The 24,977-nt window shown below is 46.1% G+C and overlaps 1 protein-coding gene across 1 annotated transcript in view; it reads left to right on the forward strand.

Annotated features, from left to right (window-relative positions):
• The first annotated feature begins 5 nt into the window (after positions 1 to 5).
• Positions 6 to 24,977, forward strand: part of LOC142590198 (GTP-binding protein Rhes-like) — a 96,548-nt gene continuing 71,576 nt past the window's right edge. The window contains exon 1 of the mRNA XM_075702106.1: positions 6 to 337. The gene's annotated coding sequence lies outside the window, so the exon portion shown is untranslated. The remainder of the gene's footprint in view (positions 338 to 24,977) is intronic.

The raw sequence follows: 24,977 nt of genomic DNA on the forward strand, positions 1-24,977 counted from the left end.
ATCGGTCTGCGACGCGCAACGGCCACGGTGTGCGCTTCCTGCGTGCGCGCTCTGTTGAACGCTGTCGGCGTGAGCTCATCACACGAGCACGCAATGTCGTTCATGTCGTCTGCATCGACAGTGTTTGCAGACGTCTAGGACTTTCGGCGTCTTCTGCAACGTACTGCTTCCGAAGCGCTTCATCGTCTGCTGGTGCTGTGGCGCTAGAATTTTCGCTCCCCGTGCTCGTGTGAAGCGTGAACTTCGAAAAACTCCTCTGCTTTCCTGAGGCGGCCGCTTTGCACCGGCTGTTGGGATCACTTTTCGGCAGGACTGCATCTAACTGTCGATACAATTAGTGAGTATCGATGTGATGCACACCTTTCTCTTACTCGCATCTCTGCGGCTTTTGGCGTATCGTTGCACGAAAATGCCAGTTTTGCGAAGCGAATTACGTAAAGACCGTGAGCGCCTTCTTTTTTTTTCTTTTTTTGCGCTAAGGTGGTGGTAGTCAGCTCTGTTTTCTTTTTTTTTCGTTTTTGCAACGATGCTTCATTTCTGAGAGTTAAATGCTGCATCTTTTGATTTCGGCAACTGCTTTTGATTAGACAAAGCGCTTTCGAAGGAGGCCCCGTGACAGTATGGCTTATAGACGCCGATAATCGCAGCACCGTGTAAAAATGTTTGCACCCTGAAGGGTGTTTTTTCTGTCGCACTTATAACAACAACCTTACCGTTAGGGCCTCGCAAAAATAAAAAATTATGGAGGCCCACAACGGTGCTCTAACTAGACGTGCGGTGATAAAAACACGTAGTTTCAATGTGATAATTCTTACACTCTTGCGCTCACAGAAATATCCTACAAGACAATTGCAGAGGGAGAGATCTGAAACTCTCCTGTCGGATGTTTCTGTGCACCCAAGGCTGTCAGAACGAAGACATAGTTTGCAGCTACGTCTTTCTGTCATCGCACGTCTAGTCAGAGCTCCGCTGTCGTCCTCTATAATGTTTTTTTTTTTTTTGCAATGCCCTAACGGTAAGGGCGTTACCAGTGCGTCAGGTAAACACCCTTACGAGCGTAAACATTTTTTACAGTGCCCGCTTGCTGCCGATTGGCGCACAAATTTTGACTGCAATCCAAAAAGTCGAGCTTGTCGTTCAGTGCAACGCCGTTCCCGTAAACAATCCCCTCACACGGTTGACTAGCCGCTGTCGAATCCTCAGTTGCACAGATATAAAAATTACATTGCGTTTCTCGCCGAGGATCGAACATATGTCTTTTTTTTTGGGGGGGGGAGGGGGGGGGGGGCTCGAAGGCCAAAGCTACCTGCATCGCAAGCGCTTTGACTTTGCACAATCTGGACGCACACTCGACTTCGCGCCGTCGAGTCTTTAGTTGCATAGCGCTGTGCTACGGCTGTAAAGATGTTTGTTTTTGTTGTACGTGCGTCGAATACTGTGCATCGTGCGATGTCAGCGCGCTTTTATTTCCAGAAGCTCAATTTTTTTTTTCAAGTCAGCATCGCCAAATCCACTTCACCCTTTTTTTTTTCTTGTAGTTGGTGTATGGGTTGAAGACTGGCGCCGTTAGGAAAGGCCTGGAGAACAGCGCGTATTTAGGGAATTTCCTTTAGGGAAGAACAGGGGTTTTCTTAGTTTTCTTTTTTCTCCGGTGACAGTTTCTGTATATTACCTCTCCTTTCTCTCATGCTCGAGAAACAAAATGTAGCGAACAAAAGAAAAACGTAGTGCTGACGGCGTCGAAAGTTAGGGCAGGCTCATTACGGACGCGCCGAGACTGATTGGGGAGCTTACGCCCTCGCCATAGCGTCCCCGTCAACAGGAGTCACACACCCGTACCTCAGCTGGCGAAGCTGTTTGGACGACGCCGCTCTACTCTATTCCCGCGCTTGGCTGCGCGGCCGAACGTAAACAACACGAACGCACAAAGCGCATAAGGGGCGATGTCCTAAAACTGCCAGACCGGCAGTTTGTGTGCGAATAAGTTGTCACCGCAGCCCGAAGCTGACCGTGGACATGCTGCGAGAGGAGCGCTTGCCGTAAGGTTCGTAAAAGACTTCTGTGCGTTCGTGTGTGCGTGTGGCGGGGGGGGGGGAGGGTTGCGTCCACCCCGTCGAGCGTCGCAACGTCAGATGGCTTTATCGTCCCGTCGCAAAGCCTGCCCCGACACAGGCGGCGCCACCACACAGATCACAGAAGCGTAGGTGGAGACCACAACAGAGGAAAGATGGAACAAAGATGAAACAATAAGAAAAGCGTATTTTTTTTTAAGGCGCCGCGTAATAAAGTGCAAACCATTTTTTTTTTTCACGGCAAGTCGTTACGACTCTGCCGGACGGCCAAGGCGCGCTGCAATGTTAATTCAGGCGATGAAATAAAACTCGAAACACTACGCGCCGAGAAATCAGTGAAAAAATAAAATGTGTAAAGAGCAGAAGAGTACTCATTTGGGCTGGTTGGTGCATGATTGCGAGCAGTAAAACAGCGCTAAGCAAGAGGGCTGGTGTCTGTGTCCCTCTCCTTGTCCTCTTGTTTAGCGCTGTTTTACTGCCTTTAAAGAGCACCTTAGATCGACCGCTCGGAGCGTCGCGTGACAGGGAAATGTCCGGAAGGCGGTTAATAATGTCGAAGCAAGCTTTGTGCTTGAAGCTGTAGCTGCCCGCTTCGCGTTCGATGACGCTTCATAGCCGACAGTGGCCCGTGACGTAATGCGCGAACTTTGGCAAGCGACAGCGAAGACGCTGTCTGTGCTTTGACCGCATCGCGTACGAAAGAAAAAAATCGGCATGCGCTCGCCGAACCTTTTTGCTCCCTTTTGCACTTTACAAAAAAGAGACGTTCGGTCCTCTCTGAAGCTCGATCGCAACGAAACGCTGTAACGTTTTTTTTTTTTCCTTCCTTCTTGTTTTCTTTTTTGAGAACTCGGAAGACGTTTGAGAGTTGTTTGGAAGTGTTACTTATTGTTGCTGCCGTTTTATGCCACGGGCACTTCTGGGTGCGTCTTGAATATTCTGAAACCGACACGTTTGACCATTTCACGTTGTAAAATTGAAAGATGGCGCCCCGTATAACGTAAAACTATTGCAATACGTTTTTATTCCAATCTTCCGACGTCAAATTTGCGTAACCGCCGACGCAAGCATCGGGCGGCCACCCACAGGGCTGTCTGAGCAAACCAATCAAATGTTCCAATCGTTCATAGGAGGTTTTGTTTGCTTGAAAAACGACTAACATTGCCTGCACTGAGCGGCTTGTCTTATCTAATTGGCTCACAAGAGGCGAGGAGCATGCTCAAGGGGAGAGGGATTCGAGGGGGGTCGAGCCACTGCACTGAATATCGATGACCGGATGAAGAGGGTGGTGCCGGAGTCTGCGATTGGTCCGCTATCTCTAACTTACGGTGGCTCGTCGACAATCGCAGCGGCATGCAACGGAAGCTTAAGAAGGGCGCTAAAACGGATCCTCAGCAAGGAAGAGTTGGCAAAACGAGGTCGTAAACGTGACGAAAGTTCTCGATAACGTTACACGGCCACAGAAAAAGTTTTATTACGCGCAACTAAACCCAGCCTCTCCAGCAGGGGCGAGTAGCCAGAGCCGGAGCGATCGGCCGCAGCCATCTTTTATTCCTTTTGGAACGGGGCAGCCTGCGGCTGTTCAGAAGAAAATTCAGTTTTGTTCGGCATATTAATGCATCTTTAACGCGCACGCGTCGCTTTGACGCGGTAAGTTTTGCGGTTTTGTGACGTCGCCTGAGAAGCAGGTGAAGTGGCTGCAACCCGAAAACTTTTGACCAATAGCCGAGGGCTAATGGGAAAAAGGCTTCGAATCAGAAATAACTATTTTTGTCTCGCTCTGTCAAATTATGCATAATCAGTGGGTACACGTCATCTCAGATGGGGAGCTACCGCGCTTTTCGTGACGGCGCGTGAAAGACAGGTGAAGTGGGGATGGTCCAAAAAAGTATTTGACCAAACGCGCTGGGCTGAGTGCGGAATTGGAATAGAAAAGTTTGGAATATATTTACGTCATAGCGCCCATGGATTCGGTATCGCTCGGTAGCAGTTCGCTGAAGCGAAAGTCGAAGAGCGGGAAGCTCTTTGGGGAACGAATCATCTTGGGCGAAAAGCAAAACCTTTCAATAAAATGGTCTAAACAACTTTTACGAAACAACTATACTGTCAACGTAAGCTTAGCACATTTCCGAGAGCCTCAGGTATACTGAAAAGCTGAAGCGTTCGACGATGTACAATGGACGTTTCCATTTTTTTTTTCGTTTTTTCACTAGCAGCGCTATGCGTAATCACCTGATGCCTAGCTGTCACAACGTCTAAAGGTTTCGAAATGCTGCCAATGAAGAGCTCAGGGTGTCATTCAAGAAAGAGTCACGCCGTTTGCGTCAACACCAGCTCTGGCCTATTATAAATAACGAAAAACAAACAGAAAGCCAGAGCACACAGACGGATATGCCGCGGTTACAAAATGTCACTGCGCACGGAGTCGCAAAGACAGCGTTTGGCGGTCTTTCCGGCGCAGGCCTCCTTAACGACAGTTCGAAAGAAAGCTCGTATTTCGTGGCCCTCTCGAGCAAATGCCAGGCGGACATGTTTGGGACTTGCTTGATATATCGCAGTACGCGAAGGTGTGCGTATACGTTCCCTTCATCGTCCTCGAAGAGAAATAATTTCGATGCCACGTTGATGCCTGAGAGAGAAAAAAAAGAACGTTTTCAACGCTGATGACTGGGATGTCGGGGGTTCGATTCCACGACCACGGCCGGTAACCCTTAGCAGTATGTTCAGTGGGGCTGGTTGGTTCATCTTAGGATAACGCTGAACATAACACTGAGCTGATGAAACGCTGATGATGTAACGCCGAGCTAACGCTCAAAATAACGCTAAATAACGCTGTGTTTCATTTAGAATAACGCTGAAAATGACGCTGCGCTAACGCTGAAAATAACGCTGAATAGCGCCGAGTGCTGGCAGCGCTCTCTCCTGTGCCCTTTACTCGCTCGTCCTGTGTTGCGCTATTGCTGTTTTTATTGAACCGGTAACCCTAATTTCGACGGGCGTGGCTTTCAGGAGCTCCCAGGCATGGAGTCACCGGCGTTACGAAAGCTATCGTCTGCGTGCTAAGACCTCGCGTTCGTAGCTCCTTACTGGTAAGAAGAAAGCTTCAGACACGACCCAAGGTTTCGGTGCAGGATAAGCTGTGTGAAGTGATGACCACTTAGGTTAGGTGTTCGCTGTTGGACAAGCGTTTTATTCTGCTCGTGCTTCCTATGTGCGCGTATTTCTTTCTTTCTCTTTTTTTGTCCGTCTGGCTTTCCGTATGCCACGAATTCCTACCGATATTGCCGGCTTGTCTCGTCATAACCGCTTAGAATTATTTCTGAGCTCAACCTAAATCGTTTCGTTTCCTCCATCTCCTCAATATGTATGCAGTCTTGTGGCCCTTCATGTCATTTTGCTTAGGACTACAGCGCTCACCTTCATAAATCCTTCGCACGGTAGAATGGCTCCTCAATTTTGTTTTATTGTCACGCCCTCGCTCGCTTTTATATCGTGTTTATCGTGCGCACGCTCTTATCCTGGGCCACCTGGCATAGTGGTGGCCACTACGTAGTGAAGGGCTAAATTATCTAAAAACAAAGTCTGCAAGTTACACGCGCTAAAAAAACTACGACACGAGAATGAGGCTCGCCCTTCTGGGGCACTCCCAAATAGTTTTCAACACTTTCTTTCTTTCTTTTTTCCCTGTCTCTTTTTGTTTCTTTTTAACGTGCACCTCAATCTAAGTACGCGGGCGTTTATTATTATCCTTCTTCTTTTTTTTTGCGTTTCGACCTCACCGAAAGGTACCCACCGCGGTAGGGACCGAATCCCCTATGCTTCCACTCTAGCGCCATCGCGCCATAATCACTGGGACGTGGCCTCGGGTGCACGAGAAGGAGAGAAAGTCCCAGCATGCCACGTGACACACTCGACGAAGCGTTCATCTTTAATCACGAGCCGTCGCGCACCGTGGCGAATCTCGATGACGATTCACCTAACCCGAAATGGCATACGGTTTTTTTTTATTTTTTTATTTTTAGATAGAACGACTTTAACTGGAACGCCTTTTGTGTGTGTGCGTCCATGCGTGCGTGTTTTTTTTCCCTTTCTTTAGCGTTTTCCTCTCTGTCATCTTTCTAACCCCTATCTCCCATCCCCAGTGTAGGGTAGCAAACCGGAGACTCATATCTGGTTAACCTCCCTGCCTTTCCTCTTCATTCTCTCTCTCTCTCTCTCTTTTTATTTTTAGAGATGCCGAACTGCGTGAGTTCGCTTTTGGATGCTGTAATTTTGAAGCGGGGGGGGGGGGCGGGAATGGCGAGAAACGCGCAGAGCGACCGGTGAATTCGCGTGTCCGGCTTTCTGTCCTTGCTCTCGTTTGCCTTTTTTTTTTTTTGCGTCATTTATGATTACGCCATTCTTCGTTCGAACTTCAAATGTACAGGATGTTTCAGCGAACGCTTTCAAAAAGAATGATTAAAAGTTGCCTCTGGCAGATATCAGAATTCTAGTTCGTGAGCTGGTCTACTCGAAGCGGCGGACAATGCTTGCACAAGAAAGTGAGATCCATAATCGACTAATTAATTTAAAAAATCACTAATTAGGTTTCTAGCCAATTACGTTATGGCACATATTGCAATTTACAAATTCTAGCCGTGGAGTTCGCAAGGCGGATCCACTTGGAGCGAATTTTCATGACGACACTAGTTTCGAGATATAAATTCCCGAACTTTGCGGAGAAATGCATCGGCGTTCCAGTTAATTTGTTAACAAAACGTCGTTTCATGCACTGAAGCACACAACTAACTGGAACGACAATGCATTTCTCCGCAAAGTTCGGGAATTTAAATCTCGAAACTGGCGCCGTCCTGAGAATTCGTTCCAACTAGATCCGCCTTGCCAAGTCCACTACTAGAATTTGTAAATTGCAATATAGGCCATAAGACATTTAGCCAGAAAGTTAATTAGTGAATTCTCGTTAATTAGTGGATTTTGCACTTCAATGTTTTGTGCAAATAGTGTCCGCCGCTTCGAGTAGACCGGCTCATAAACTAGAATTGAGCGATCTGCCACAGGCAACCTTTCAAAAATTTTGGAAGTGTTCGCTGAAACACCCTGTACATAAATTTTTGCTCTCACAATCGAAATAGGGAGATAACGCTACTTTCATTCGTTGCAATATAAACCACGTGTTCGGATGAACTTTTGTTCCTGTATGTCATAATGACCGCAAACAAAGACGGGGACAGGGGGAGAGAACACATAAACATCACACATACCACCCTCTCCTTCTGTCCCCGGCTTTTGCGGTCGATATGATATGCAGTAAACACCAACTAGGCCAAAGTGAAGTTCTTTTGTTTCTGTCTCTTACATTTCTATTTTGTTCACGTGACCCCTTTGTCTGTGTGGCTAGGAAACTGTACGCCTTCTTCAGTTTGCCGTCCTTAGCTTACCCTCTACATTTTGTTCTCTCGCCCTCTCTCTCTCTCTGTAGGCACACGAGCGAAAGATTAAAACACACTAAAACGAAATAAACAACAACGACATTGTATTGTCCCTGAACATCTGGCAATCCACCTAGGCCTCTGCGCATTCATAGACAGCGCTTAAAGATTCAAAACGCAAATTTTCTCGCGTTGTTTGCGGAGACATAAATGCGCGCAAAAATGATGTCGCGCGCGCGTCACCAGAAAAAATCGTGCCACATTAGAAAAAGAAAAGACAAAAAGAACATCCAAAGCGTTGCCTTATTGCTAGGAAAGGTGCACGTGTACATATAGGCCAAGACCTTCTGGCAATCCTCCTGCCTCTAAATTGCATTTAAAACGCGACATTCCATTTTCTTGTTCTCTTTCGTTTCGTTTCGTTCTTGTTTTTTTTTTTTTCGATAGCGCGAAATGTCGTCGAGCTCGAGATTAAATTGCTCTTTCGCTCCGGGTCGGCGTTCGTACGCGCCCTGTTCCATTGCTCAGCTTCACCTGATGCGCATGCGCCATCCACGCTATAGCACTCAAGAGTCTCTCTCTCTCTCTCTCTCTCTCTCTCTCTCTCTCTCTCTCTCTCTCTCTCTCTCTCTCTCTCTCTCTCTCGCGCGCGCGCGCGCGCGCGCGTGTTTGTCCACGTGCATGAAGAGGTTCGAGGCAAAAGTTCAGGACGGGTATAATTTTTTATGTCTTCGTTTTCATAGGCACGTAGGCCGTGCCTACATCCCTCTTGTCTCGAACGCTTTCCCTTAGCACTCTCTGTTTTTCAGAACGTTGACTGTTGAAGTGATTTAGCTTACGTTGTCTCCCTCCGGGAATTCTAGTTTTGGTGGAAGCCACCGCCAATGCTGTGGCCAATTCATTCTCAACTCTGGGGGTTGCTCGTTTTCACGGTTCGGCTAGCGAGGGGTGGTTCTCCGCAAGCGTCTACCTCTACCACGGTGAGCAGAACGAGGACAAGGCGAAAGCAGGAGCCGACGTTTCGACAAGTGGACTTGTCTTCTTCAAGGCAAGTCCACTTGTCGAAAGGTTGGCTCCTGCTTTCGCCTTGTTCTCGTTTTGCTCAACGTCTTGTATTTTCCAGCTCCCGGCTTCCCCGCGTTTTCCCGGTACCTCTACGACGGCCATCCCTCTGCGCCCTCCATATCCCGCGGCGTCTACGTAGGCCACGCCCTCGACGTTCATGGTATTTTCGCTCTCATGTGGCACGCCTGTGCCCCTCGTCAGCCCTCGTGGTGCTTCGGGTGCATGTTCCTTGGCGGTGGAACAATTTTAAGCTTTCCTCCTCGCCTCTAGCGGAATGCTGAGTTTGGTGCCGAGCGGCGCTTCGTAGTGAGCGTCGAGTTCCAGTAGAACGGTGTCGCCCCGTGCGAGTCCTTCGTATGTTGGACGGTGGTGTGCGCCTCGATTATTTCGCCGAGCGTGTTGTGTAGCCCCAACTTAAATAAGGGTTTGTTGTGAATGGGACGCCGATTTCCTGTTCGAACGCTCGTGTGATAATGCATGGCATTTTTTTTTCTGCCACGCCAAACGTTAGGTACGGTGCCACATAGACGACGCGGCTGATGACGAAGTCGGTCCCTAATTCGTTTGGGGAAGGAAAGAGAGGTAAATAGGGGGAGCTGGTGATCTGTCAGGCACTCATTGCCTTTTCGCTATCTATCTATCTATCTATCTATCTATCTATCTATCTATCTATCTATCTATCTATCTATCTATCTATCTATCTATCTATCTATCTATCTATCTATCTATCTATCTATCTATCTATCTATTATTGTAATTTTAAGTATCTCTTATTTAATCTATTTAGTTATCTAATCTACCTGTCTGTCTATCTGTCTATCCTAATATTTCTGTCTATCCAATCTGATCGATCTAATCTAAAAGTTTAACTGGTCGTGCAGGCTCTCGTCCTCACCTGTCTGATTTCGGAACAGTGAGTGGAGCGCGGGTTGTTAGCGAAGACGACCTATTTGTGTTGGGCTGTCGAGAAACCTGGTCGACCGGTCGTGGTTGACGATACGGCCGCGCGGTTCAACGTCCGATTCGGAACGGCCCAGTGATCCGGTAATATCACCAACACCAGTTGGTCAAGAACGGACGCGCTGGAAGTCGGAGGATGGTAGTGCAGTGCGCGTCGACCTGCCGTCGAGGGTTCCAGAAGTGCGTCGGCATGCTGCCAACTTGGGCCAATGCCTCCGCTACTAGATGCCTGCCGCGTTGTTAGTTTTCCCATCGGAGAGGAGGTTCCTGTAGTTCGGGTAGTCGCGGAGAGACGGCGCTCGCTGCTGAACCAACTTCCTGTTGCGGAGGAAGTGACGATAACTAGGCTGGCGCGCGCTCGACCAATGGCTTGACGAGAGACCGTGGTTCCTGCCTCCGGGATCGCAGCAGACGCGGCTAAAATCTCGGAGGCAGGAGAACGTGATTGAAGTTTGGAGCAGCCGCCGCAACTAGCGCTCGCAGCCGACCTGGGTGGAGAAGAGGAAAGAGGAGAGAGGCTGGAACCAACTTCTCAGCTCACGCGGCAGGAATCTAGTAAAGGAGGCATTGCTTGGGCGCATAAGTTCGATGGAGACAGTTTAGTCGCGTTATCCATCGTTGTCTTTTCTCTAAACGGTGTCGACGTCTGCGAATGATGAAACGGTCAAGAGGGTCGCAGACGAGGGGTGTTCCTGGTTTTCTCGATACTTCAGTGGAGAATTGAGAGTACAACTTGATGCGGCTTGGTCGCACGGTCATATCAGAGAAGGGACAGAGAGAGAAAACATTTGTTTGAACCGTCGAGGTCGTTGCTCTTGAGGTCGAGTGGGTGGTGTCCTCATTCCAGGACTCCACTGGCCATGGCTGCTCGACGGAATTGCTGGACGAAAGCTTCTTGTCCCGCCAGGGTACCACCGGTCAGCTGTACCTCCCACCATATTTGAGAAAAAAAAAATGGTCGCTGAATAACGATAAAAAAGTTGACGCTGGAAGCGAGAAGCATCAAGGTCAAACTAACAGATGTGGCAACATAACAACCGGGACTGTTCTGATGCCTGTGCTCTAATACCAACATTATAATACCAACACGATACTATAAGGGGTTATTTTAGGTTGACAAACTATGTGGTACCGTAACAGAAGGCAAAATACGATGGACGGCTCTAAATAAATATAACAAGGAAATTAAAAAAGAATGGGCCAAATTCTGCTGTATCCTTGTTCTAATACGCTAGGTGACGTCACTTCCTGTGAGCGCTGAGCGGCTAAGCTAGCGGAAGAGGATGTGATGGCAGGAGTCGTCATTTCTCTGGTCAGTGTTATTTCCAGGTCGCGTACTCTTTAAATCTCATTGAAAGGATGCTCGCTCCTCCATTGAGGCGTTGCGTTGGATTTTGCAGGTAGATGCAGTATTGACGCTGGTCAATCGATTTGGCAAAGTGATCGATCGAGGATGCATCCTCACCTGCAATAAAACATTTCAGAATTTGTTCGAACAAGGTCACGTTGTTTGTGTCGTTCTTGCCCTATAGCCATCAGCAGTTGTTGCTTATTAGAGTGTTTTTCGAAGGCCTTTGCATCGAACCTAACTCTGCCTAACATTTATGAATGGCGTGTGCTGTTCTTTTGAAAAGAAAGCCACCCGAAAAGGAAAAGAAGTCTGTCCCCGAAAACTGAAGACGTTAAAGCATGTGGAGCATCATACAGTTGCCAACGTTATGTCTGTTGGTCATGGTATTGTAAAACGCGTTCTCGAACTCAACTACTCTGCAGGCATCCAAACGTCGATGCCATCGGCAATTTCAACCATCCTTCGGCTTGAAGTTCTTCGTCATTGTTGCTGGCTGACGCTCACTAGGTGGCAGACCGTCATGATGCAGCTTCTCTAGCTATCAAAGCGTTCGGAATCCGAGAAAGCTTGGATATTAGAACTTGCTCCGTAGTACAAGAATTAGACGCAATTAAAACAAATCAGTGTTTATGTTAATTAGCGTGACATGGTAATTATCATGCACGGATGGATTAGTGCCCAAAAAGAGAAGTATTGATCAGGGTTAAAGTTTCTTTAGAGCAGAATGGCACTATGGCTGCGTGACTTAGAGGAACCGGCGGTCTTCGTCTTCTTTTTTTATTCCATTATTTAATTTCCTTAAATTCGAAACATCCTTGTCCGGCTCAGCTCAGTTTTCGTCGTGTATCTGGACGTATTTGCGTGGTAGGAAATGGAGTCATGTTTATGGTGATGGAGATGTCTTTCGCGTAATTTAAGTTCTATTGTGGATGACCCTGAAGCATCTGACGACCTGCATGTCAAGCATTTTTTCAACATGCTTTTTTCTTCCTTTTATCGTCTGCTAGGCTGCTACAGCCCCGTAGATTACTTCTGGAAGAGAGCATTCTACTTCTGGTGCGTTGTCAACCAGAAGGCGGCACCGGGTCCCGGTGCAGTCGCCTAGCAACCAGACGGCATCTCCTTTCGTACTAGTTTAGACTTTTTCGACGACAGACGGTTCGTAAGTTTTTGGGGGTGATCAGGTAATTAGGTAATGATGAAATCGCTAAAACTTCCAGGAAAACCAAACGTAATGATCGCAGCTCTTCTTTTTCTCGTTTCGCGCAGAACATTGGAAATATGTGATGCACCTTTGCAGGTTGCCATGAACACTTGATTCGTTAAGGAAAACGCTTTAAACCTTGCACTAACCGGCGCGTTAGTGTACATAGGGAGGCTAATATACTTGATGTGCCAAGCGTTACACACACATAGGACTATAGGAGCATAAACTCGGCCTGTTTTATCGCAATGGTGGCCATCGACCACCGAAGAAGTAGTAAATAAAATGCAGCGCAAAGGAAAAGTTTATATATCTAATGATATCTGCAGTCACAATTTGCTCTTGTCAAGATAAAAAATTAAAAAAACTTTCTTTTCACTGAAATGCGGTGCATCTGCGAGGCAAGTTATGCGACAGACAACTAAAAAACTATAATTGGGGACCGTCCACCTTATCCAGAAATAGGAAAGTGGGTCTGCAAGGGTCGTCTTACAATATGGCGGCTCAGCTGCTCATTTTTTTTGAGAAGACGATTTCAATCAAGCACAGGCAAACGCCGGGAACGGGAAAGTAGTTCAGTGCACAATACTGAAGGCGATGAGGCGATGGCTCAATACATTCAGGGCATAAAAAAAGAGGGAAGAAAAATTATATATATAAAGAAAAGAGGGAAGAAAAATTATAAGGGCAACTGGAGCTGGGATAAAACGGGACGCAGAAATGCTTTCGCGAGCGAGACCATTGTCTCTCTTTCTACGCTGAAGACACCACGATAGCCGTTTTCGTAGAATTACGCCATGTTACACTTTTTGTTGCGAGCGGCCCATAGTCTACAGCACCGTGACTTGATTTCTATGGCTTAGTTTATGCTTTGGTGTGTTTCATGTGTGATTGTTTTTATACGTATTTGTTTGGTTTGATGCGTTTACTTGTGGAAAGGAGTATGTCGCTCCAATTAGAGGCCCCGAGATCTCGTAAACATCGCACGCTTGTCAAAATGTCATCACTGATTTCGAGCTATCGCGTGACCTGCCGCGAATTCTGCGTTATAAGTCCTCGTGAGAGCTTACGCGGAGTTCTGTTGAACGACTGCAGAAAAAGAAAAGTTGGCAGAAATAGAGGAAGGCGGGAGATGGAAATCAAAGACGACGAGCGAAACGAGAACGACTTAAAAGCAGGCGCCCGCGTTTCGACAAGCGGACTTGTCTTTTTCAAGGCAAGAAACAGTAGGCGTCGTAGACCCAAGCTGGCGTCAGAGATGCTCGTTCGACACCAGAACAGACCGAGCGCCACATGCCCGGCACACCAAGTTGGCGCCAAAGGAGTTTCTTCGAACAGCGGTCTATAGAAGCGCTGTCTACCGTGACGCATGTCGACGTGATAGCGCTCCGTCGAAGCGCGGTACACGTGTGAACATTGCCGCGTACTCAGTGATCCAGGTTGTTGCGATGGCCGGTTTCACACCCTGTTACTTCAGCATAGCAGCCCGATGCTCTACGTATTCGACCATTGACAATCCACAAACCCAAAACCCAGGGGGGGACGGGGGGGACGGTTAGATTAAAAAATATACATAGGCACATAGATGCAAACAGGATAGATAGATAGATAGATAGATAGATAGATAGATAGATAGATAGATAGATAGATAGATAGATAGATAGATAGATAGATAGATAGATAGATAGATAGATAGATAGATAGATAGATAGATAGATAGATAGATAGATACAAAGACAGACAGACAGACAGACAGACAGACAGACAGACAGACAGACAGACAGGTAGATAGATAGACAGACAGATAGCAAATGATGTTAATCGCATTAAAAAGCAATCTTGGAAACACCCTCATTTTTTTTACAAACCGGTGAAAAATTTTGGCTGTTTAGAGGCAATTATAAAGTTAACGTGGGAGGCTAACTTTAAAGTTAGCCCTGGAAGTTAGCCCGGGATGCGCAATGCTTCGCGAACCTCCTTTCTCAATCTTATTTATAGAGCTTCTTATAAGACGAATGATTTTCTGACAAGTTTCCAGATGGGACAGTACAAAAAAAAGAAGATTGCTTGTTTGGTTGGTCCTCTGCGGCGTAATATAAACCCTATTCCATCTGGAAATCTATAATTTGTTGAGGATTCTTTTTCCTATGTTCTCTTTCTCGCAGTATTGTAGACGGCGTGCGCCCGAGAGACGTCTAGTTTTGCTTTATATAAACCTAATGGGTTTAGGATTTCTATTTCTTTTTTTCTTTTTGCTGAACCAAAGTTTCTTTCCTTGTTAAGCATACCCGTTCACCGTCAGCCGATACCATATTTAGAAACGCCTACTTTGACGAGTGCTCCAATAGAAATCCTTGCGAGACAGCGCGTCTTATAGTAAATCTTGCCAGATTGAAGTCTTTCTTTTCTTTTTTGCCATCATAGTTACCGAAGCCTTTCAGAAAATGACTGCCTGTTTTTGTTTTAAAGGTCTCTCTCTTTCGCAACCGCGCCGTGAGTAAATGCAGGATCATGTTAAGCAATTATTATTCATTGCCTACTTGGCCGGGGGGGGGGGGGGAGGGCTCCTTTCTTACGGCGCTGCATTGTGTGTCCGTCACCTGACGTTCCGTCAAAGATTGATGGATTCTGGTGGCTAAATTGCACGTCAACCGAAGAAGTCTATCCGAGTACGTTGGCGCTAAGCGATGCGCGGAGCTACCGAGCGAGTGATAATGCCAACGTCGCCTAGGCTTTCCGTCTGAGCAGGTCTGGAGAACAGTTTTTCTTTTATGTTAGTTCCCATCGTGCGCGTCATTTTGTTTCGTAATCTTTCGTCACTTCAGCTGGATGCCGGGTAATTTACATTGCGGCAGTCTCTCTTAAATGCCGCCTTGAGAGGAGGAGTGCTTCTCGTTCAAAGCGCATTTTTGTGAAGTCGAACAATGGAGACAGCTTGGAACGGTGCTGTACTCAATATCTGGGCTGTAATTTTGCCTCACCATAATCGCCGCCTCCGATCTCGTGCGCGTTTCTTTTTACAGCGAAGCGGTAACTTTCTCGGAGGTCGCAGTTCTTTGTGTCCGGCGGTGAGCAGAAATTATCATTATCAGCAATGACTCGTACCCCTCCCCCTGCCGCCTAAGCAAGCAAAAGTACTAGGGCTCATACCCCCTCGTAATGCAGAGGGCACAAGCACTCAGCAAAGTGAAGCGAACAGCGCATACATTCGTTGGAATCACGCATACAACGTACAAAACAGCGCATGTTTGAATAAAGAACCAGCTCGGAACAAGCATCTATCAGCATCAGCAATGGCTCATACCCCCCATGTGCAAGCAAATGTGCAATGGCTTGTACCCCCGTGAGCAAGAAAAAATTCAACGTCTCGTGCCCCCGTCAGCAAGCAAAAAAATACAATAAATCATGCCCCGGAAGGTAGAGGCTGCAAGCGCTCAGCAAAGTGAAGCTAAAAGTGCATAGGTTCATTGAAATCACCCATACAACCCACAGAACGGCACACATTTCAACAGTGATTCGAACCACCGATAGAGCATTGCATAACTCCCTCAACAGCTGTAGGGGTGGTTTTGCAACAGTCTCGCTGGCGATCCACATTGGCAGGGCCAGGATGGCGAGTCAATTTTTTTTTTCAATAAAACTGCGCGACGGTGTCTCTTACCAGTTACATGGAGCAAAAGAAACGTATCGAAAACCATGGACAATGATTGCCAATGTAAGCGAATGGTTGTACTCATCAAGAAAACTATCCTGTTTATTAACGGAATGATGCTATTGAAGACTTTCAATTGTTGCAGACAAAAGATTTAGATGGCGCTGTGTTTTTTTTTGTTATTGTTGTTGTTGCTCTTCGTAGATCCGAAGTTATGAAAGACGTTCACCAGCACGTTATCAGTAGTAATTTCGGGGGCTAGCGTAAAGGTTGATTCGTGATATGTGTGACAGGGCAAGCGCGATTTCGACGAGAGAACATCATTCAGAGCGTGGCGCACATTCCTGATTTAAGGAACGTATCAGGCGTAGGCCACCATGGGCAGAGTTGCTAGATGAACTTGCGTGCTTGAAGAAGTTTAAGAAATATTGCGTTGGGGGGGGGGGGGGGAGGGGAGGGTATTGCAGTTCGAAACGAAATAAAAAGTTTTTTTTTACTTTTATTGTGAATTGAAATGGCCGAAAACGAAGAGAGAGACATCACGACTCCGAGCACATTAGGATACTTTGCTTGAAAAGGCAAGAAAAGGTTGTCGGGCACTTGTATGTTGGAGCAAGTGAAATGTCGCACGGACAGCGTCCTGCAACTTCGGAATAAAATTCCACAGTGTACGTCACCATTCTTGCAATAACGTCTTCCCTGCAAGTACGAAGGTACCGGGGCCTCCAGAGTCCTCGATTCTCCGTAACCGCTCCAGTTAATCAAACTGTGCTTGTAAATGCGACTCCAAACAAAGAGAGTCGCGTTGGGTGTGTGGGCTGGTTCCTTCCCGTTAGACTGATTCAGATATTACGGTCATATTATTTTTCTCCTTGCAGTTTCACTGAAACATCACTGCCGGTCTAAACTTTAGCGTTTCAAGGCCACCTTCTTGTCACATATCTTCGTTGACATATGTATGGGAATATTACCGAAGCTTGACGTAAAATAAAATACTATATCGCTTATAATAATCTCAGTGGCGAAACTAATTTCTTTTAGAATGCATGAACCGACCATTCTAGATGAGCAGATGTTGCAGTCAGCTGCAGGTTGGTTTGGCAGTTCTTTCAATGGCGACTACTGCATATACGAGCTTACCCATGCGTATGTTTCTCGGTCGATATTCGCAATTTTTAAATATGGTTGTCCTTTATTTAAATCTCACAAAGTAATGACGTCTATCGAGAAAGCAGTGCCTTGGAAGCAGAAAGCGTTGAGATCTGAAACAGGCGTGACGTGACAGTAGAGTTTTCGAAAGATTTGTGTTGTGTATAGTATCCGATGAATGCACAACACAGTGCATACGGTAACCAGCACTTTGACTTCCCAATACGACACCATGCGAAGCGTAGGAGAACTGTATTTAGGCATACACCGGCATGATTTTTTAATGAAAACATTACATTTAGAAGTAAGACGCAGATTGTAGTGACAGTTAGGAGCGGCAATTTGAATTCACAAATAAAGTTGTTGCAATGGCTTTACAACGACCAGTAAATTATATAGGAAATGTCTAAATTGAACATCAAGTTCGCAATTATGTCATCCTCATCGCCAGTCTCATCTTATATCCTCTGCAAGACGAAGCAATCTCCAATTACCCCTCTGTCGCGCATGCTCATTCCAACTTTCGCCTGCATATTTCCCAATTTTATCACCCCACTTTATTTTCTGCCGCCCTTGACTGTGTTTCCCTTCCCTTGGCATCCATTGTGTAACGCTAATGGGACATTGTTTATCTGCCCTACGCATTACCTGGCCGGCCCAGCCCCAATTTATTTTTTTTCTAAATATCAACAAACAGGAGTATTGACTGTCTCCACTTGCTTTCTGGTCCACACCCCTCTTTTCCTGTATGTTGAGGTTACGCCTAACATTTTCTCGTTCCTTTTTTTCTTTGCGCGTTCCTTGACTGGTTCTCGACCTTCTTTGTATGTGAGAGGCCTTTGCCCTACAGTGAGCGTAGCCAGGATGATGATGATGACGGCGACGATGACGACGACGATGATGATGATGAAGAAGCTGCTACTCCAGTGTTGTTGAATAGGACCATGTCATCTGCAAACCGAACGTTGTTGAGACATTCGTCGTTGATCCCCACCTAAGCCTTCCCAACCCAATAACTCTGATACTTCTTCTAACAATGTAGGCAATTGCATTGGATAGAATGTGTCTCGTTGCCTTACCCATTTCTTGATAGGTAATGTTCTACTATTCTTGTGGAGAACCAAAAGTTAGCTGTCGAATGTTTCTTGGTACTTCCCGTAATAGACACGTACGTATGCCTCCTGCACTCGTTGATTACGCAATGCCTTCATGACTGCTGGTATCTCTACTGAAAAAATGCCTTTTTCATCATCTATTAAAACCATATGAAGAGGTTGATTGTACTTTGCATGTTTCTCATTTACCTGGTTGATGTCATGAATACTATCGATTGCAGAATATCTCTTCCTTAAGCCAGCCTGTGCTCGGAGTTGGTTGGAGTCAAGTGTCGCTTTGATTCTAATGCAAATTATCATGGTGAATATCTTACATACAAGTGAAAGCACGCTAACTGAATTGTAATCGAATTGTTTAATGTCTCCCTTCTTATATGTTACATTAATGTTTTCCAGCGAGCTGATAGTTCTGAAGCTTGCGAGGCATTTCGCATAAAAGGCCGCAAACTTCTGACGCATAACATCTCCTCCATCTTTAAAAAGACACTAAAGCGAAACAATAAATCAGTTTAGACTAATGAAGCATTGTTTGAGAACCCTGCAGGCAGTCATTTCAAAATAACTGCTCGATTATTAGATAAGAAAATGAAGGTCGAAGTATTAGTATTGGAAGTTCGCGCCGAAACCCCAGCGCCCGTACGTCAGCGTGACGTCAGGGATTCCAAAGTATGTTTTCGCATTTGGGCCACGTTGGCTCAATAAAGGTTCCCGAAACTTGCCATGTTTAACATTTGGTTCCTTTAGAATACAATGTAGTCAATTTTTACAGCTATATATATTTAGTAGGCCCTATAAGATGCCATCAAAATCCAAGACGTCACGGACCCCAGGTGCGGGAACTTAAGTAGGCGTCGCAACCTGTATTTCGTTCTTGCGCTTTTTCTTGCTTACCAAACGTCTTATCGTTGTAAGAGTGGTGGTTTTTTGGTGTTGTAGAACGGTAATTTACTGATGCAGAAGAAATCATTTTTCACTTTAGTCTCCCTTTAATTAAGTCTAGTATTGTTCTTTCTTGCCCTGCCGCTTTTCCCCGGAACATGTATTAGGAGTAAATATATTTCCACAAAAATAAACACAGCATTAATATTATCTGCGTCGCTTTCAAGATCTAAGGTGGCCGAATATAATAGTATTATTGTGAGGTCTCTCTAAAACAATCGCCTTGTATTCGGCAGTTCCGCAAAAATCCAATTCGCATATTATGCAACTCATTGTCGTGTACCGTGCATATTATTTTTTTCTTTATAACTAGCGGTACATAAAAGGCAACAAAAGTATTAGTTATCATCTCGCGCGAGTGCTGCTGTCTTAATAATTGAGTTAAAAAACGAAGAAAATGCTGAAGTCCGTCGTTTTTCTTTAGGCTTTGTATTAGACGAAGCTAACAAATTTGTGAGGTATCTGCAATGTTACGAAGGCGTAAGCACAAAGCTAAGTTTTTTTCACAGTGTGCGCATTTTAAGGCAGGCGTAAGCAATATGCACACAACGGACAGTCAATAAAATTGTAGCTTTTCGTTCTTTAAAGGATCTATCAGATCGGCTAAAGAGGGGCGAATAGGTGTTTAAATACGAATATCCTGAATAAAGCTTTTGAGTCTTAGGAGGCTGCTCCACGAAAAAATGATTCTTGATTATATGGAATGTTTACCAGTTACCAACTGCACGCTACGTTGCCGCCGTATATTCGAAAAAGCCTCATAATGTACGCAGGCGGGGTAGGTAGGGAGGAGGGCAGGATTGATTGCGTAAAGTTATTGAACTCTGATACACTAATGTCTCAGTGCCCACAATGTTTAATAGTGTATTAGCAATATTGACAGTTTTCGCCAAAAACTAAGCATGGAAGAGCTTAATTATACCACAGTTTTTCAAGCAGTGCTAATTGTGGCGTGCCCTTATAAACACGGACTTCCCTTATTTCCTTGTTCAGCAGATGCGCAAGTACTAAAGAAAAAGGTTAAAAAGGAAAAAGTATTTAGTCACTGTTATAAGCGTCTGATTTAAAAAAAAGTAAATACAACGTGTAAAAGATGGTTTTGCTCATGCCAGGTTATGGAGCATACGAAACAATAAAAGAAAGCCATGACACTCGATCACTTTTTTCCTGCCAGAAGGCCAGCAGACGAACACAAATCTCCATTACGCCGCCGTGACCGTCGCCTCGCTTCACGGGAATTAGGCCTAGTTTCCCGCAAGCTAAGATTGAGTATCTCATTAAAACAGGTAGTTTCAGCCGGCTATAAGCGGCCCGACATGCACCAAAACAATTAATTCATAAAATAAAATATAGAAGTCGATGGGAGTAATAAAGGGCGAACCGCGAAACAGGTGGAGGGAGCTAAATTTGGAAGCAAAGCGCTTACGTCTGTATGAAGTTTTGCATTTTGCAGCTTTCCTTTTTTTTTTCTTTCTTTACGTTAACGTTAGCTTCGGTTTTGTTTAAGTCGGCTCCTTCGCACGCTAGCGAGACATGGCAGATGCCCTAAGATACGTCCGTATCCATGACAACGGTCAATCGGCGAGCGTTGGCTTCGCAACAACGAAACGGCGAAGGTACAACAATTTAAAAAAAAAAATTGAAAGGGGAAGGCGCCGGAATGGTCTTGCAAGAAATACGCAGGCGCCTGCAGTGCAGATGTTTCGAACATCTGTTCTCAGCTTGCGACAGGGGACTACATAAAAAAAAACACACCCACAGGAAACAATGGCACGCTGTTTTTTATATATTGTGCGCTGAACTCGTGCGACGAAGTATGCGGCAACCTGAGGCTGTTACCGTGCGTACTTCTTAAACACTTTTCTTTAAAAAAAAAACATTCAGCTAAGGTGAGTCACCGTTTAGATTCTTTCTTTACTTTGTTTTGAAGGCGCCTTGACGACGTTTCTTTTTTTCGAAAGTGCGTTCGCGTCAGCTGAAATGCGAATAAGAAAGAAGTAAAGTGAAATTACCGTTGTATGAGAGACACGTCAAGTTCACGTGCGCGGTGAGGTGTTCAAAACCTCGGGTTTCTGAAGGTCGGCGAACGTGAAGCACTCGGAAGCACGGGCACTTGATTTGTTTACCCCGGAGGCGCTAGACATTATACTCTTTGAGAAGCACGAAGAAAAAAGAGAAAAAAAGGGAGATCGGTAACGAAGACGAAGTGCCCGAAAAGTGCGTGCGAGACGAAACGTCAATGCGTGGTACCAGAGAAGGAGCCGGGATTGCCCTTGAGACTCTCTCGCGCTTCTTGTATCCGCCAAGCGTACGCGGGGGAGATGTCAATACGACATCGTTCGCCCATCACCTGCCCGTGTAAACACGCACACGAGAGGCATACGAAGAAGAGTAAAAAAAAATAACAAGGATAAAATTAAAAGGCGACATGCATGGAGCCCAGGGAAAAAAAATAGAAAGAGAGGAAACGAAAGATACTTCCTCGCGCATTTTCACGTCAACAACGGAAGGGTGAAAGAGAAAAGGGAGAGGAGAGGAAAGGGACGAAATAAATTGTGAGAGGGAGAGCGAATATGAGTGAGGCATGTTGGTGGATATGTAGAGAGATAGAAGAGAGATGACAGGGAGTGAAAGAGAGGGCAGTAGTCCAGAAATGTATATAGAGATAAACAGAGGGGACAACGCTGAGAGTGAGGAAACCAGCGAGATAGAGAGTAAAAGCGAGGGATGTAGACAGAGGCAACTGGGATCCAAAGGGCATGTAAAGAGAGAGAGAGTCATGGAGAGTAGGACATAGGGACTGGGAGCGAAAGGAGATAGGGAGAAGATATCGAGTCACCGAGAGAAGTGTGGAAGGACGGAGAAACGGTGTCGGGGGCGGCTTCTATCTGTCGCATGTGTTCTGTCTTAACCATGTGTAATCAAATTGCACGCGCGACGCAAATAATGTTGTATTTTCTGGAAGGTAAGCGAAGCCGCACCGACTACGCCGGAACATTCCGACGACTCATGTACGGAAACCGACTTGTATGACCCGCAGATCAGCTTTTCGACGATCGCCGACTGTACTCGCCGGTATCGTTGGGGGTTCGAGTGTAACTTGACTTTTGTGGGCAAAGATTCGCCCAATAAAAAAAAAAGTTAGTTTCGGGATTCACATTTTTCGCTTACTGTGTTCTCCATCGTCACTACAACGTGATAATATGAAAAAGGCGTAGATAGGGGCAGAGAGAGAGAGAGAGAGAAATCAACGGAGATCTTAGAACGTAAAATGGGAAAGATGGAGGGACGATAGCGAAAGAGAGAGAGAGAGAGAGAAAGAGAATGAAGAGGAAAGGCAGGGAGGTTAACCGGATATGAGTCTCCGGTTTGCTACCCTTCACTGGGGACGGGGGATAGGGGTTAGAAAGATGGCAGAGGAAAACGGTGCGCACCCCCCGTACAGCGATTCCCATTCAAGGCGTTTGCGAAAGAGAGAAAGATACCTGAAGGTCTGTGAGGTGGAACTAACGTGGAGGGAGAGAATGAATAGATGGACGGGTGTGGGGAGATATATATAGGAAGCTCCAGAAATCAATAGGGGAAGGGTGATAGAGAAAGCAAAGGAGATAGAGTGAAAGGACTTAAATAGAGAGAGAGAGAGAGACATACTTGGAAAGATGGGAGAAAAAGCAGGCGTGGGTGAGCGTAGTAGGCGCTGTACACATGTGTTTTGAGTGAAGCTACCTACTGAATCGTCCTTGGGGATCGCTTCTGGCGTCTGTTTGTTTTAAGGGAGACAGTATTGGCGAGGTTCTTGCTTTCGGGTGCTCCGCGGATGTCGTAGTTTCTCGCGGTGCGCACAGCGAAAAATCCTTGCAGCGAGAAAAAAGGATAGCGATAGAGAAAATTAAAGCACATTTTCTTTTTCCCGGCAGATGTCCACGTATTATATAAGAAAGATAAACAGCAGGAAAGCATCTGCGTGTTTTGAAAGCTTTTAAAGTCTGATCGCTGCTTCTTCCCACTGCTCCACTTATACACACTAATGTGACATCGTTAGGATATCAAACGAATTGGGGAAAATGTCGACTCCTCGTGTAATTCCACCGACGCCCTCGCTTAAAAATAGTGACACGAAAAGCAATATTGACAAAAGAAATGCGAACGCTTCCGCCGCATCGCCCTTGCCTTCAGCGTACCTGTGCAGCTTGGCTTTTTGGCCACGAAGCATGCCGCAATTTTAATGCGAATACGCCGTGTAGGTATAACTACACCAGCCTATCTTTGGCGACTCAAGCATTTGAGAGCAGGGCGTTGTGATCAAGAGCGGGCGTCGTACGGTTAGGAAGAAAGCAGTCGCAGCCGAAACCCAGAGGGCATGTTTGACGCAACCGCTCCTATTGCTTTAAAAAAAATAATAGGACGCTCTTGGCGCATGTTTAGGATTCGCATTCCCGTATGCGTAGGCTTCCCAAACGCAACCTAAAGAGCCGCATTCACGTTCATTGATCGGGTATGTTTGAGATACCAACATTGCTTTGCTAACCTTGGAGTGCATAGGCCGTGTCACGTACGAATGAAGTTGATTCAGTGCGGATTAGTTTACGTTAGAAGTATCTTTCATAGTTTCTTCTCTTTCGAAATGCGTTTAAGGCGATGTTTAGGTCTGGACTACGTGTGGAGGAGCGACGCAAGATTTGAGATGTGAAGCGCGAAGGCGGGAAATAAACAGCATGGTGTCGTTTTCTTGACGAAAGCAGTGCAATAAGGTTTGCACATGCCAACTCAGTTGGACGGGTTACGAGAGATAAAATGCGTGGAAGTTCTTGCTCCCACACACAAACTGCGTGTAAGAAAATAAAAAAAAACATGCATAGTACAGGCAGCAGAAGCAGACGACTAAACTCACACGTTTCTTCTGCTTCGCTGTGCTCCACTTCCAACACTAACCTTGGCAGAGGAACTATCGAAAACTGGATAACCAAATACCGACGTCACCTTCGGAGAAGTTTCGCACCGATAGTGTCGGTAGAAATTGCCCCCAGCTCTCTCGCCCCTTCTTAATTTTTTCTGCACAGAATTTTGTCAGTGGCAGTGCCGGATGACCTTCGTCGCACCAGGCAGTGCGGCTCACTTAAGGCAGTGCCCCGAACGGTTGTTGCAGACGACTTTCGGTCGCGTCGACTGCGACTTCGAATGTCGTCCGCAACTTCGACTAAGGGTACAAGAGTGGCTGAAATATGGGCAAATCTCTCCGCCAGTTTCAGTCGTCGCAGTCTCTTTCTCTCTTTCTTTTTTTGCCGTTGGTGACGTCGTTTAGGGACACGTGTTTCCGGTAGTCAGTTTTCTGAAGCAGCGTGCGATGAAAGCTTTTCGTTGCTAAAATGTGGAGCCGAATTTCTTTTTTTTTCCCTACGGTATCGATGGCATTAAGCGCAACAGCCGTGTAGTGGTCGCTGGAAAGTTCCCATTGACAGGCCTTTGAACAGAAGTTGAATGGGCGGGCATAGACTGCTTTTGAGGTAAGCAGAGACGCGCTTCACCCACGCGCGCAGAGACACATGGACATACACGTTAAAGCCTACTTCACGGTACGATAAGCCTGTTAGATACTAGCATAAGGGAAATGGGGTCAAAGCAGCCGGGTAGGATGTGCGTCAGCAATGAGGTAAGCGTACTAACGGTCGTAAATGTCTTGAATCAGCAGCAAGCATTAAGGAGGCATAATCATGCAGTAATAGTAGAAAGCTTCCATTGGGGGTCATCCGTCATTGGGGATGATCCTTTCTTGCTGCACTTTCGAGAACGGATGGGAACTTTATCCACAGTCTATTAGTTCTCTTGTCCGTCAATAAAGGGAGGTTGCTGCTGTGGTGATTCTAATATAACCTTAATATGGCAACTCGATGGACTGATATCTATTTTCGAATATAAGAGGTAGGACTTGCGCAAGTTCCTAGTATGTGGAGCAGTGCAGCAACGAAGGTATTAAATGAGAACGAAGGATTGCTACCTGCCGGGACGCTTCGCTGTGCGGCATATCTGTCAGTAGGATAAGC

The sequence above is a fragment of the Dermacentor variabilis genome, chromosome 8 (assembly GCF_050947875.1).
Source record: "Dermacentor variabilis isolate Ectoservices chromosome 8, ASM5094787v1, whole genome shotgun sequence".
Lineage (NCBI taxonomy): Eukaryota > Metazoa > Arthropoda > Arachnida > Ixodida > Ixodidae > Dermacentor > Dermacentor variabilis.